We start from the raw sequence: 10,593 nt of genomic DNA, 5'->3' as shown, positions 1-10,593 counted from the left end.
TCCGGAAGATTAACTCCCAATTGAATCAAGTGATTATTATACCCAGACATTTTGAGTATATGCTCACTGATAGAACTGTTCTCCTCCATCTTGCAGCTATAGAACTTATTGGAGACTTCATATCTCTCAATCCGGGCATTTGCTTGAAATATTAACTTCAACTCCTGAAACATCTCATATGCTCCATGATGTTCAAAACATCGTTGAAGTCCCGATTCTAAGCCGTAAAGCATGGCACACTGAACTATCGAGTAGTCATCAGCTTTGCTCTGCCAGACGTTCATAACATCTGATGTTGCTCCAGCAGCAGGCCTGGCACCTAGCGGTGCTTCCAGGACGTAATTCTTCTGAGCAGCAATGAGGATAATCCTCAAGTTACGGACCCAGTCCGTATAATTGCTACCATCATCTTTCAACTTTGCTTTCTCAAGGAACGCATTAAAATCCAACGGAACAACAACACGAGCCATCTATCTACAATCAACATATACAAGCAAGATACTATCAGGTACTAAGTTCATGATAAGTTTAAGTTCAATTAATCAAATTACTTAAGAACTCCCACTTAGATAGACATCCCTCTAATCCTCTAAGTGATCACGTGATCCAAATCAACTAAACCATAACCGATCATCACGTGAGATGGAGTAGTTTTCAATGGTGAACATCGTTATGTTGATCATATCTACTATATGATTCACGCTCGACCTTTCGGTCTCCGTGTTCCGAGGCCATATCTGCATATGCTAGGCTCGTCAAGTTTAACCTGAGTATTCTGCGTGTGCAAAACTGTCTTGCACCCGTTGTAGATGGACGTAGAGCTTATCACACCCGATCATCACGTGGTGTCTGGGCACGACGAACTTTGGCAACGGTGCATACTCAGGGAGAACACTTCTTGATAATTTAGTGAGAGATCATCTTATAATGCTACCGTCAATCAAAGCAAGATAAGATGCATAAAAAGATAAACATCACATGCAATCAATATAAGTGATATGATATGGCCATCATCATCTTGTGCTTGTGATCTCCATCTCCGAAGCACCGTCATGATCACCATCGTCACCGGCGCGACACCTTGATCTCCATCATAGCATCGTTGTCGTCTCGCCAATCTTATGCTTCCACGACTATCACTACCGTTTAGTAATAAAGTAAAGCATTACATCGCGATTGCATTGCATACAATAAAGCGACAACCATATGGCTCCTGCCAGTTGCCGATAACTCGGTTACAAAACATGATCATCTCATACAATAAAATTCAGCATCATGCCTTGACCATATCACATCACAACATGCCCTGCAAAAACAAGTTAGACGTCCTCTACTTTGTTGTTGCAAGTTTTACGTGGCTGCTACGGGCTTAAGCAAGAACCAATCTCACCTACGCATCAAAACCACAACGATAGTTTGTCAAATAGACTCTGTTTTAACCTTCGCAAGGACCGGGCGTAGCCACACTTGGTTCAACTAAAGTTGGAGAGACAGTCGCCCGCAAGCCACCTATGTGCAAAGCACGTCGGGGGAACCGGTCTCGCGTAAGCGTACGCGTAATGTTGGTCCGGGTCGTCTCGTCCAACAATGCCGCCGAACCAAAGTATGACATGCTGGTAGGCAGTATGACTTATATCGCCCACAACTCACTTGTGTTCTACTCGTGCATATAACATCAACATAAATAACCTAGGCTCGGATGCCACTGTTGGGTTTCGTAGTAATTTCAAAAAAATTCCTACGCACACGCAAGATCATGGTGATGCATAGCAACGAGAGGGGAGAGTGTTGTCTACGTACCCACGCAGACCGACTGCGGAAGCGTTGACACAACGTAGAGGAAGTAGTCGTACGTCTTCACGATCCAACCGATCAAGCACCGAAACTACGGCACCTCCGAGTTCGAGCACACGTTCAGCTCGATGACGATCCACGGACTCCGATCCAGCAAAGTGTCGGGGAAGAGTTCCGCCAGCACGACGGCGTGGTGACAATCTTGATGTACTACAGCAGCAGGGCTTCGCCTAAACCCCGCTACAGTATTATCGAGGACTATGGTGGCTGGGGGCGCCGCACACGGCTAAGGAATAGATCACGTGGATCAACTTGTGTGTCCTTTGGGGTGCCCTGCCTCTGTATATAAAGGACTAGAGGGGGGGAGGCTGGCCGGCCAAGGGAGGGCGCGCCAGGAGAGTCCTACTCCCTCTGGGAGTAGGATTCCCCCCTCAATCCTAGTTGGAATAGGATTCCTTGAGGGGGGAAAGAGAGAGAGGGGGCCGGCCACCTCTCCTAGTCCTAATAGGACTAGGCGAAGGGGGGGGGAGGCACACAGCCACCTTGGGCTGCCCCTTTCTCCTTTCCACTAAAGCCCACTAAGGCCCATATAGCTCCCGGGGGGTTCCGGTAACCTCCCAGTACTCCAGTAAAATCCCGATTTCACCCGGAACACTTCCGATATCCAAACATAGGCTTCCAATATATATATATTTACGTCTCGACCATTTCGAGACTCCTCATCATGTCCGTGATCACATCCGGGACTCCGAACAACCTTCGGTACATCAAAATGCATAAACTCATAATATAACTGTCATCGTAACATTAAGCGTGCGGACCCTACGGGTTCGAGAACAATGTAGACATGACCGAGACACGTCTCCGGTCAATAACCTATAGCGGGACCTGGATGCCCATATTGGCTCCTACATATTCTACGAAGATCTTTATCGGTGAGACCGCATAACAACATACGTTGTTCCCTTTGTCATCGGTATGTTACTTGCCCGAGATTCGATCGTCGGTATCCAATACCTAGTTCAATCTCGTTACCGGGAAGTCTCTTTACTCGTTCCGTAATACATCATCTCACAACTAACATATTATTTGTAATGCTTGCAAGGCTTATGTGATGTGCATTACCGAGAGGGCCTAGAGATACCTCTCCGACAATCGGAGTGACAAATCCTAATCTCGAAATACGCCAACCCAACATGTACCTTTGGAGACACCTGTAGTACTCCTTTATAATCACCCAGTTACGTTGTGACGTTTGGTAGTACCCAAAGTGTTCCTCCGGTAAACGGGGGTTGCATAATCTCATAGTTATAGGAACATGTATAAGTCATGAAGAAAGCAATAGCAACATACTAAACGATCGGGTGCTAAGCTAATGGAATGAGTCATGTCAATCAGATCATTCAACTAATGATGTGACCTCGTTAATCAAATAACAACACTTTGTTCATGGTCAGGAAACATAACCATCTTTGATTAACGAGCTAGTCAAGTAGAGGCATACTAGTGACACTAAGTTTGTCTATGTATTCACACATGTATTATGTTTCCGGTTAATACAATTCTAGCATGAATAATAAACATTTATCATGATATAAGGAAATAAATAATAACTTTATTATTGCCTCTAGGGCATATTTCCTTCACCATGGGGGCATACGTCCCGATTCGTGCGCCTAGGGGCCCGGACGTGCCTCGGGAGGCATTTGTCCCGGTTTATGTGGACCCATTTGTCCCAGTTCTAGGCACGAACCGGGAACAATGGGCCTCACTCCTGGCTCACAGCCATTGGTCCCGGTTCGTGCCTAGAACTGGGACAGAAGGGCGGCCTTTAGTCCTGGTTCCAGCCACGAACCGAGACAAATGAGTTGCCTATATATACCGCCTCGCCGGCGAGCAGAGCAGTCCACACTGCTCTGTTTTTTTTGGCCGACGAGGGAAGGGCATTTGGGTGCTCTAGCTCACCTCCTATGCACATGAGGTATTCGATGAAATGCCCGAGCAACGCTAGTTAAGTTTTCTCCTCTCGAGGCTCAACCTCCAAGCTCCATTTTCCCCAAGATTTGCATAGATTTAGCGGTCCGTCACATCCCGTTCCCGTCTTCACCGCCGTCGATCGCCCGCGCTGATCTCGTCACCGACACCGCCGTGGTGAGCCTCTTTTTCTTATCTTCTTTCTGAAACAAAAACAATTCTTACTTTAGATAGATACTTTTCTAATTTTCTTACTTTTGACACACATAATTATATGCAATGGATGTACGGTGACAGACACACCTCCGAGTACATTAAGGGCCTGCATAATTTTCTCGAAGTGGCTGAGGCAAACAAGCAGAATGGTTTTATGTGTTGTCCATGCCCTATATGTGGGCATTCGAAGTCTTACTCTGATAGGAAAATCCTTCACACCCACCTGCTTTATAAGGGTTTCATGCCACACTATAATGTTTGGACGAAGCATGGAGAAATAGGGGTTATGATGGAAGACAACAAAGAAGAAGAGGACGATGAAAACTATGTGCCCCCTGAATATCGTGATGCTGCAACGGGGGAAGCTGCTGAAAATCAAGAGGAACCAGACAATGTGCCAGATGATGATGATCTCCGCTGGGTCATTGTCGATGCAAGGACAAAGTGCGAAAGTCAAAAGGAGAAGCTGAAGTTCGATCGCATGTTAGAGGATCACAAAAAAGGGTTGTACTCCAATTGCAAAGATGGCAACACAAAGCTCGGCACCGTACTAGAATTGCTGCAGTGGAAGGCAGAGAATGCTGTGCCTGATAAAGGATTTGAGAAGCTACTGAAAATATTGAAGAAGAAGCTTCCAAAGTGTTGGGGAACATAGTAATTTCAAAAAAAAATTCCTACGCACACGCAAGATCATGGTGATGCATAGCAACGAGAGGGGAGAGTGTTGTCTACGTACCCTCGTAGACCGAAGCGGAAGCGTTGACGCAACATAGAGGAAGTAGTCGTACGTCTTCCCGGTCCAACCGATCCAAGCACCGTTACTCCGGCACCTCCGAGTTCTTGGCACACGTTCAGCTCGATGACGCTCCCCGGGCTCCGATCCAGCAAAGCTTCGGGGATGAGTTCTGTCAACACGACGGCGTGGTGACGATCTTAATGTTCTACCGTCGCAGGGCTTCGCCTAAGCCCTGCTACAATATGACCGAGGTGGAATATGGTGGAGGAGGGCACCGCACACGGCTAAAGAACGATCACGATGATCAACTTGTGTGTCTATGGGGTGCCCCCTGCCCCCGTATATAAAGGAGTGGAGGAGGGGAGGGCCGGCCCTCTCTATGGCGTGCCCTAGGGGAGTCCTACTCCCACCGGGAGTAGGATTCCCCCTTTCCTAGTCCAACTAGGAGTCCTTCCATGTAGTAGGAGTAGGAGACAAGGAAGGGGAAGGGAGAAGGGAAGGAAGGAGGGGGCGCAACCCCTCCCCCTAGTCCAATTCGGACTAGGCCTTGGGGGGGCGCGCGGCCTGCCCTAGGCAGCCCCTCTCTCTTCCCCGTATGGCCCAATAAGGCCCAATACTTCTCCCCCCGTATTCCCGTAACTCCCCGGTACTCCGAAAAATACCTGAATCACTGGGAACCTTTCCGATGTCCGAATATAGTCGTCAAATATATCGATCTTTATGTATCGACCATTTCGAGACTCCTCGTCATGTCCGTGATCACATCCGGGACTCCGAACAACCTTCGGTACATCAAAATACATAAACTCATAATGAAACTGTCATCGTAACTTTAAGCGTGCGGACCCTACGGTTCGAGAACAATGTAGACATGACCGATACACGTCTCCGGTCAATAACCAATAGCGGGACCTGGATGCCCATATTGGCTCCTACATATTCTACGAAGATCTTTATCGGTCAGACCGCATAACTACATACGTTGTTCCCTTTGTCATCGGTATGTTACTTGCCCGAGATTCGATCGTCGGTATCCAATACCTAGTTCAATCTCGTTACCGGCAAGTCTCTTTACTCGTTCCGTAATACATCATCTCACAACTAACACATTAGTTGCAATGCTTGCAATGCTTATGTGATGTGCATTACCGAGAGGGCCCAGAGATACCTCTCCGACATTCGGAGTGAGAAATCCTAATCTCGAAATACGCCAACCCAACATGTACCTTTGGAGACACCTGTAGAGCTCCTTTATAATCACCCAGTTACGTTGTGACATTTGGTAGCACACAAAGTGTTCCTCCGGCAAACGGGAGTTGCATAATCTCATAGTCATAGGAACATGTATAAGTCATGAAGAAAGCAATAGCAACATACTAAACGATCGGGTGCTAAGCTAATGGAATGGGTCATGTCAATCAGATCATTCAACTAATGATGTGATCCCGTTAATCAAATAAAAACTCTTTGTCCATGGTTAGGAAACATAACCATCTTTGATTAACGAGCTAGTCAAGTAGATGCATACTAGTGACACTCTGTTTGTCTATGTATTCACACATGTATTATGTTTCCGGTTAATACAATTCTAGCATGAATAATAAACATTTATCATGAAATAAGGAAATAAATAATAACTTTATTATTGCCTCTAGGGCATATTTCCTTCAGTCTCCCACTTGCACTAGAGTCAATAATCTAGTTCACATCGCCATGTGATTTAACAGCAATAGTTCACATCACCATGTGATTAACACCCATAGTTCACATCGATATGTGACCAACAGCAAAAGGGTTTACTAGAGTCAGTAATCTAGTTCACATCGCTATGTGATTAACACCCAAAGAGTACTAAGGTGTGATCATGTTTGCTTGTGAGATAATTTTAGTCAACTGGTCTGTCATATTCAGATCCGTAAGTATTTTGCAAATTTCTGTGTCAACAATACTCTACATGGAGCTACTCTAGCTAATTGCTCCCACTTTCAATATGTATCTAGACCGAGACTTAGAGTCATCTAGATTAGTGTCAAAACTTGCATCGACGTAACCCTTTACGACGAACCTTTTGTCACCTCCATAATCGAGAAACATATCCTTATTCCACTAAGGATAATTTTGACCGCTGTCCAGTGATCTACTCCTAGATCACTATTGTACTCCCTTTCTTAACACAGTGTATGGTATACAATAGATCTGGTACACAGCATGGCATACTTTATAGAACCTATGACTGAGGCATAGGGAATGACTTTCATTCTCTTTCTATCTTCTGCCGTGGTCGGGCTTTGAGTCTTACTCAACTTCACACCTTGTAACACAGGCAAGAAACTTTTTCTTTGACTGTTCCATTTTGAACTACTTCAAAATCTTGTCAAGGTATGTACTCATTAAAAAAACTTATCAAGCGTCTTGATCTATCTCTATCGATCTTGATACTCAATATGTAAGCAGCTTCATCGAGGTCTTTCTTTGAAAAACTCCTTTCAAACACTCCTTTATGCTTTGCAGGATAATTCTACATTATTTCCGATCAACAATATGTCATTCACATATACTTATCAGAAATGTTGTAGTGCTCCCACTCACTTTCTTGTAAATACAGGCTTCACCGCAAGTCTGTATAAAACTATATGCTTTGATCAACTTATCAAAGCATGTATTCCAACTCCGAGAAAAATCGAGAGAAAGTATTGGGATTAGTTTGTAGGTGACCCAATGAACGTATGGCTTGGTTTAAGTGCGGATGGCATTAATCCTTTCGAGAAGCAGAGCAGCAATCACAACACCTGCCCGTGACTCTATGTACGTATAACCTTCCTCCTTGGATGTGCATGAAGCAGAAGTTCATTATGATGCCAATTCTCGTCCAAGGGCCTAAGCAACCCGGCAACAACATTGATGTGTACCTAAGGCCATTAGTTGAAAAACTTTTACAACTGTGGAATGGAAACAATGTACGTGTGTGGGATGAGCACAAATAGGGGGAATTTAACCTGCACGTGTTGTTGTTTGTAACCATCAACGATTGGCCCGCTCTCAGTAACCTTTCAGGATAGACAAACAAGGGATACCACGCATGCACGCACTGTTTAGCTGACACCGAAAGTATATACTTGGACAAATGCAGGAACAATGTGTACCTGGGCCATCGTCGATTTCTTCCGACCAACCATCAATGTCGAAAGAAAGGCAAGCATTTCAAAGGCGAGGCAGATCACCGGAAGAAGTCTGCCATCCGTACCGGTGATCATGTACTTGCTACGGTCAATGATTTACGCGTAATCTTTGGAAAGGGTCCTGGCGGACTATCTGTTCCGAATGACGCTGAGGGACGCGCACCCATGTGGAAGAAGAAATCTATATTTTGGGACCTACCCTACTGGAAAGTCCTAGAGGTCTGCTCTTCAACCGACGTGATGCACGTGACGAAGAACCTTTGCGTGAACCTCCTAGGCTTCTTGGGCGTGTATGGGAAGACAAAAGATACACCTGAGGCACGGGAGGACCTGCAATGTTTGCACGAAAAAGACGGCATGCCTCCGAAGCAGTATGAAGGTCCTACCAGCTACGCTCTTACCAAAGAAGAGAAGGAAATCTTCTTTGAATGCCTGCTCAATATGAAGGTCCCGACTGGCTTCTCGTCGAATATAAAGGGAATAATAAATATGCCAGAGAAAAAATTCCAGAACCTAAAGTCTCATGACTGCCACATGATTATGACGCAACTGCTTCCGGTTGCATTGAGGGGGCTTCTATCGGAAAACGTCCGATTAGCCATTATGAAGCTATGTGCATTCCTCAATGCAATCGCTCAGAAGGTGATCGATCAAGAAATCATACCAAGGCTAAGGAGTGATGTGGCGCAATGTCTTGTCAGTTTCGAGCTGGTGTTCCCACCATCCTTCTTCAATATCATGACACATGTCCTAATTCATCTAGTCGACGAGATTGTCATTTTGGGGCCCGTATTTCTACACAATATGTTCCCCTTTGAGAGGTTCATGGGAGTCCTAAATAAATATGTCCGTAACCGTGCAAGGCCAGAAGGAAGCATCTCCATGGGCCATCAAAGAGAGGATGTCATTGTGTTTTGTGTTGACTTCATTCCTGGCCTTAAGAAGATAGGTCTCCCTAAATCGCGGTATGAGGGGAGAATGACTGGAAAAGGCACGCTTGGAGGGGACTCAATAATATGCAGGGACGGGCATTCTTGGTCTCAAGCACATTACACATTCCTACAGAACTCTACCTTGGTGACCCCGTATATGGATGAACACAAAAACAGTCTGCGCTACAAACACTCGGAGCAGTGTGATGACTGGATTACATGTGAACACATCAGGACTTTCAGCAGTTGGTTGGAAACACGTCTCAGAGGTGACAACACTATTTGTGATGAGCTATACTCGTTTTCCAGGGGACCATCTTCAACTGTACTGACTTACAAAGGATACGAGATAAATGGGAATACATTTTACACGATCGCCCAAGATCAAAAGAGCACCAACCAAAACAGCGGTGTCCGCTTTGATGCAGCAACCGAGAGGGGAAATGACACATATTATGGTTACATAGTGGACATATGGGAACTTGACTACGGACATGATTTTAAGGTCCCTTTGTTTAAGTGCAAATGGATCAATCTGTCAGGAGGCGGGGTATAGGTGGACCCACAGTACGGAATGACAATAGTGGATCTGAACAATCTTGGGTACACTGATGAACCGTTCATCCTAGCCAATGATGTGGCACAGGTTATCTATGTGAAGGACATGTCTACCAAACCGAGAAAAAGAAAAGATAAGGAAAAGAATACATCATACGATGAGCCAAAGCGCCACATAGTCCTTTCAGGAAACAGGGACATCGTGGGACTGAAGGGCAAGACAGACATGTTCGAAGATTATGAAAAGTTTCATGAAATTTCTCCCTTCAAAGTCAAGGCTGACCCAAGCATCCTCATAAACGATGAAGATTATCCATGGTTACGGCGCAATAAGCAAAGGACATAACCAAAGAAAAAGTGAAGACTTTCTCTCCATAACTATTATGATGATACCATGCCAACTTTCAACCTTTTCGTAGTTCATTTGAAATGCCTGTTGTAACAGACGAGTTTCCGTATGAAACCCTGATAACGGCCCGTTACCCTAGTTCGCTGGCCTCACAAATGTGACTTCGTGTGTGTAGGGGGGGAGACGTACAAAGTGATGTAAGTCCTTTTTTTATTTCATGAATTTCATTTTTCTTTCATTTGTATTTCTGTAAAACGCAATGGATTTTTTTTCTATGATTTAAATTGTTTTTTCTCATACTACGGCAGGTCTTTTGTAATGATTTTCTTCTTGAAAAAATAAACACATCCACTTGTATTGCCGCTCTCTGCCCCTCCATCCGGAGAGCTATCTTTTTTCTATGATTTGAATTTCAGGAAAAAGAATCTGTACGACTAGGATTGATTTTTCGGTAACTCGTGTATCAACAAGATTTCTTCAATGATTTCGATCCAAAAGAAACACGCCCGCTTGAATTGCTTCTCTCCAACCCTCCATACGAAGAGTGACATTGATTGGGAACCTCCGGTTTTGGAAAAAACCAAATCCGTTAGGATTGCTTATTTTTCTTCCGTAGCTCTTTCATCACAAGTCTTTTTATATGATTTCAATCTGAAAAATACTCACAGCCAGGTCTTTTCTCAATAAATTAGAAGAAAAAATAAAACTACCAACTTCCATGGACTTAAGTATGGAGTAACATGTCTTTTTTACACTTCTCCCCTTCAAGGTGGTCCGGCAGTGCGACGCAAAATGACAATGAGCGTTTCAGTAAGTCGAGCAAAGAAAATACTTACTTACACATTTGCCACCTTA

General features: G+C 44.7%; 1 pseudogene; it reads left to right on the top strand.

Moving 5' to 3' along the window:
* Positions 1-8,637: 8,637 nt before the first annotated feature.
* On the top strand, positions 8,638-9,735 carry LOC147962620 (uncharacterized; annotated as a pseudogene).
* Positions 9,736-10,593: the final 858 nt, after the last annotated feature.

The sequence above is a fragment of the Triticum urartu genome, chromosome 7A (genome assembly GCF_056163025.1).
Source record: "Triticum urartu cultivar PI428250 chromosome 7A, HENAU_Tu73, whole genome shotgun sequence".
Classification (NCBI taxonomy): Eukaryota; Viridiplantae; Streptophyta; class Magnoliopsida; order Poales; family Poaceae; genus Triticum; species Triticum urartu.
This window is presented reverse-complemented; position numbering and strand designations above follow the sequence as displayed.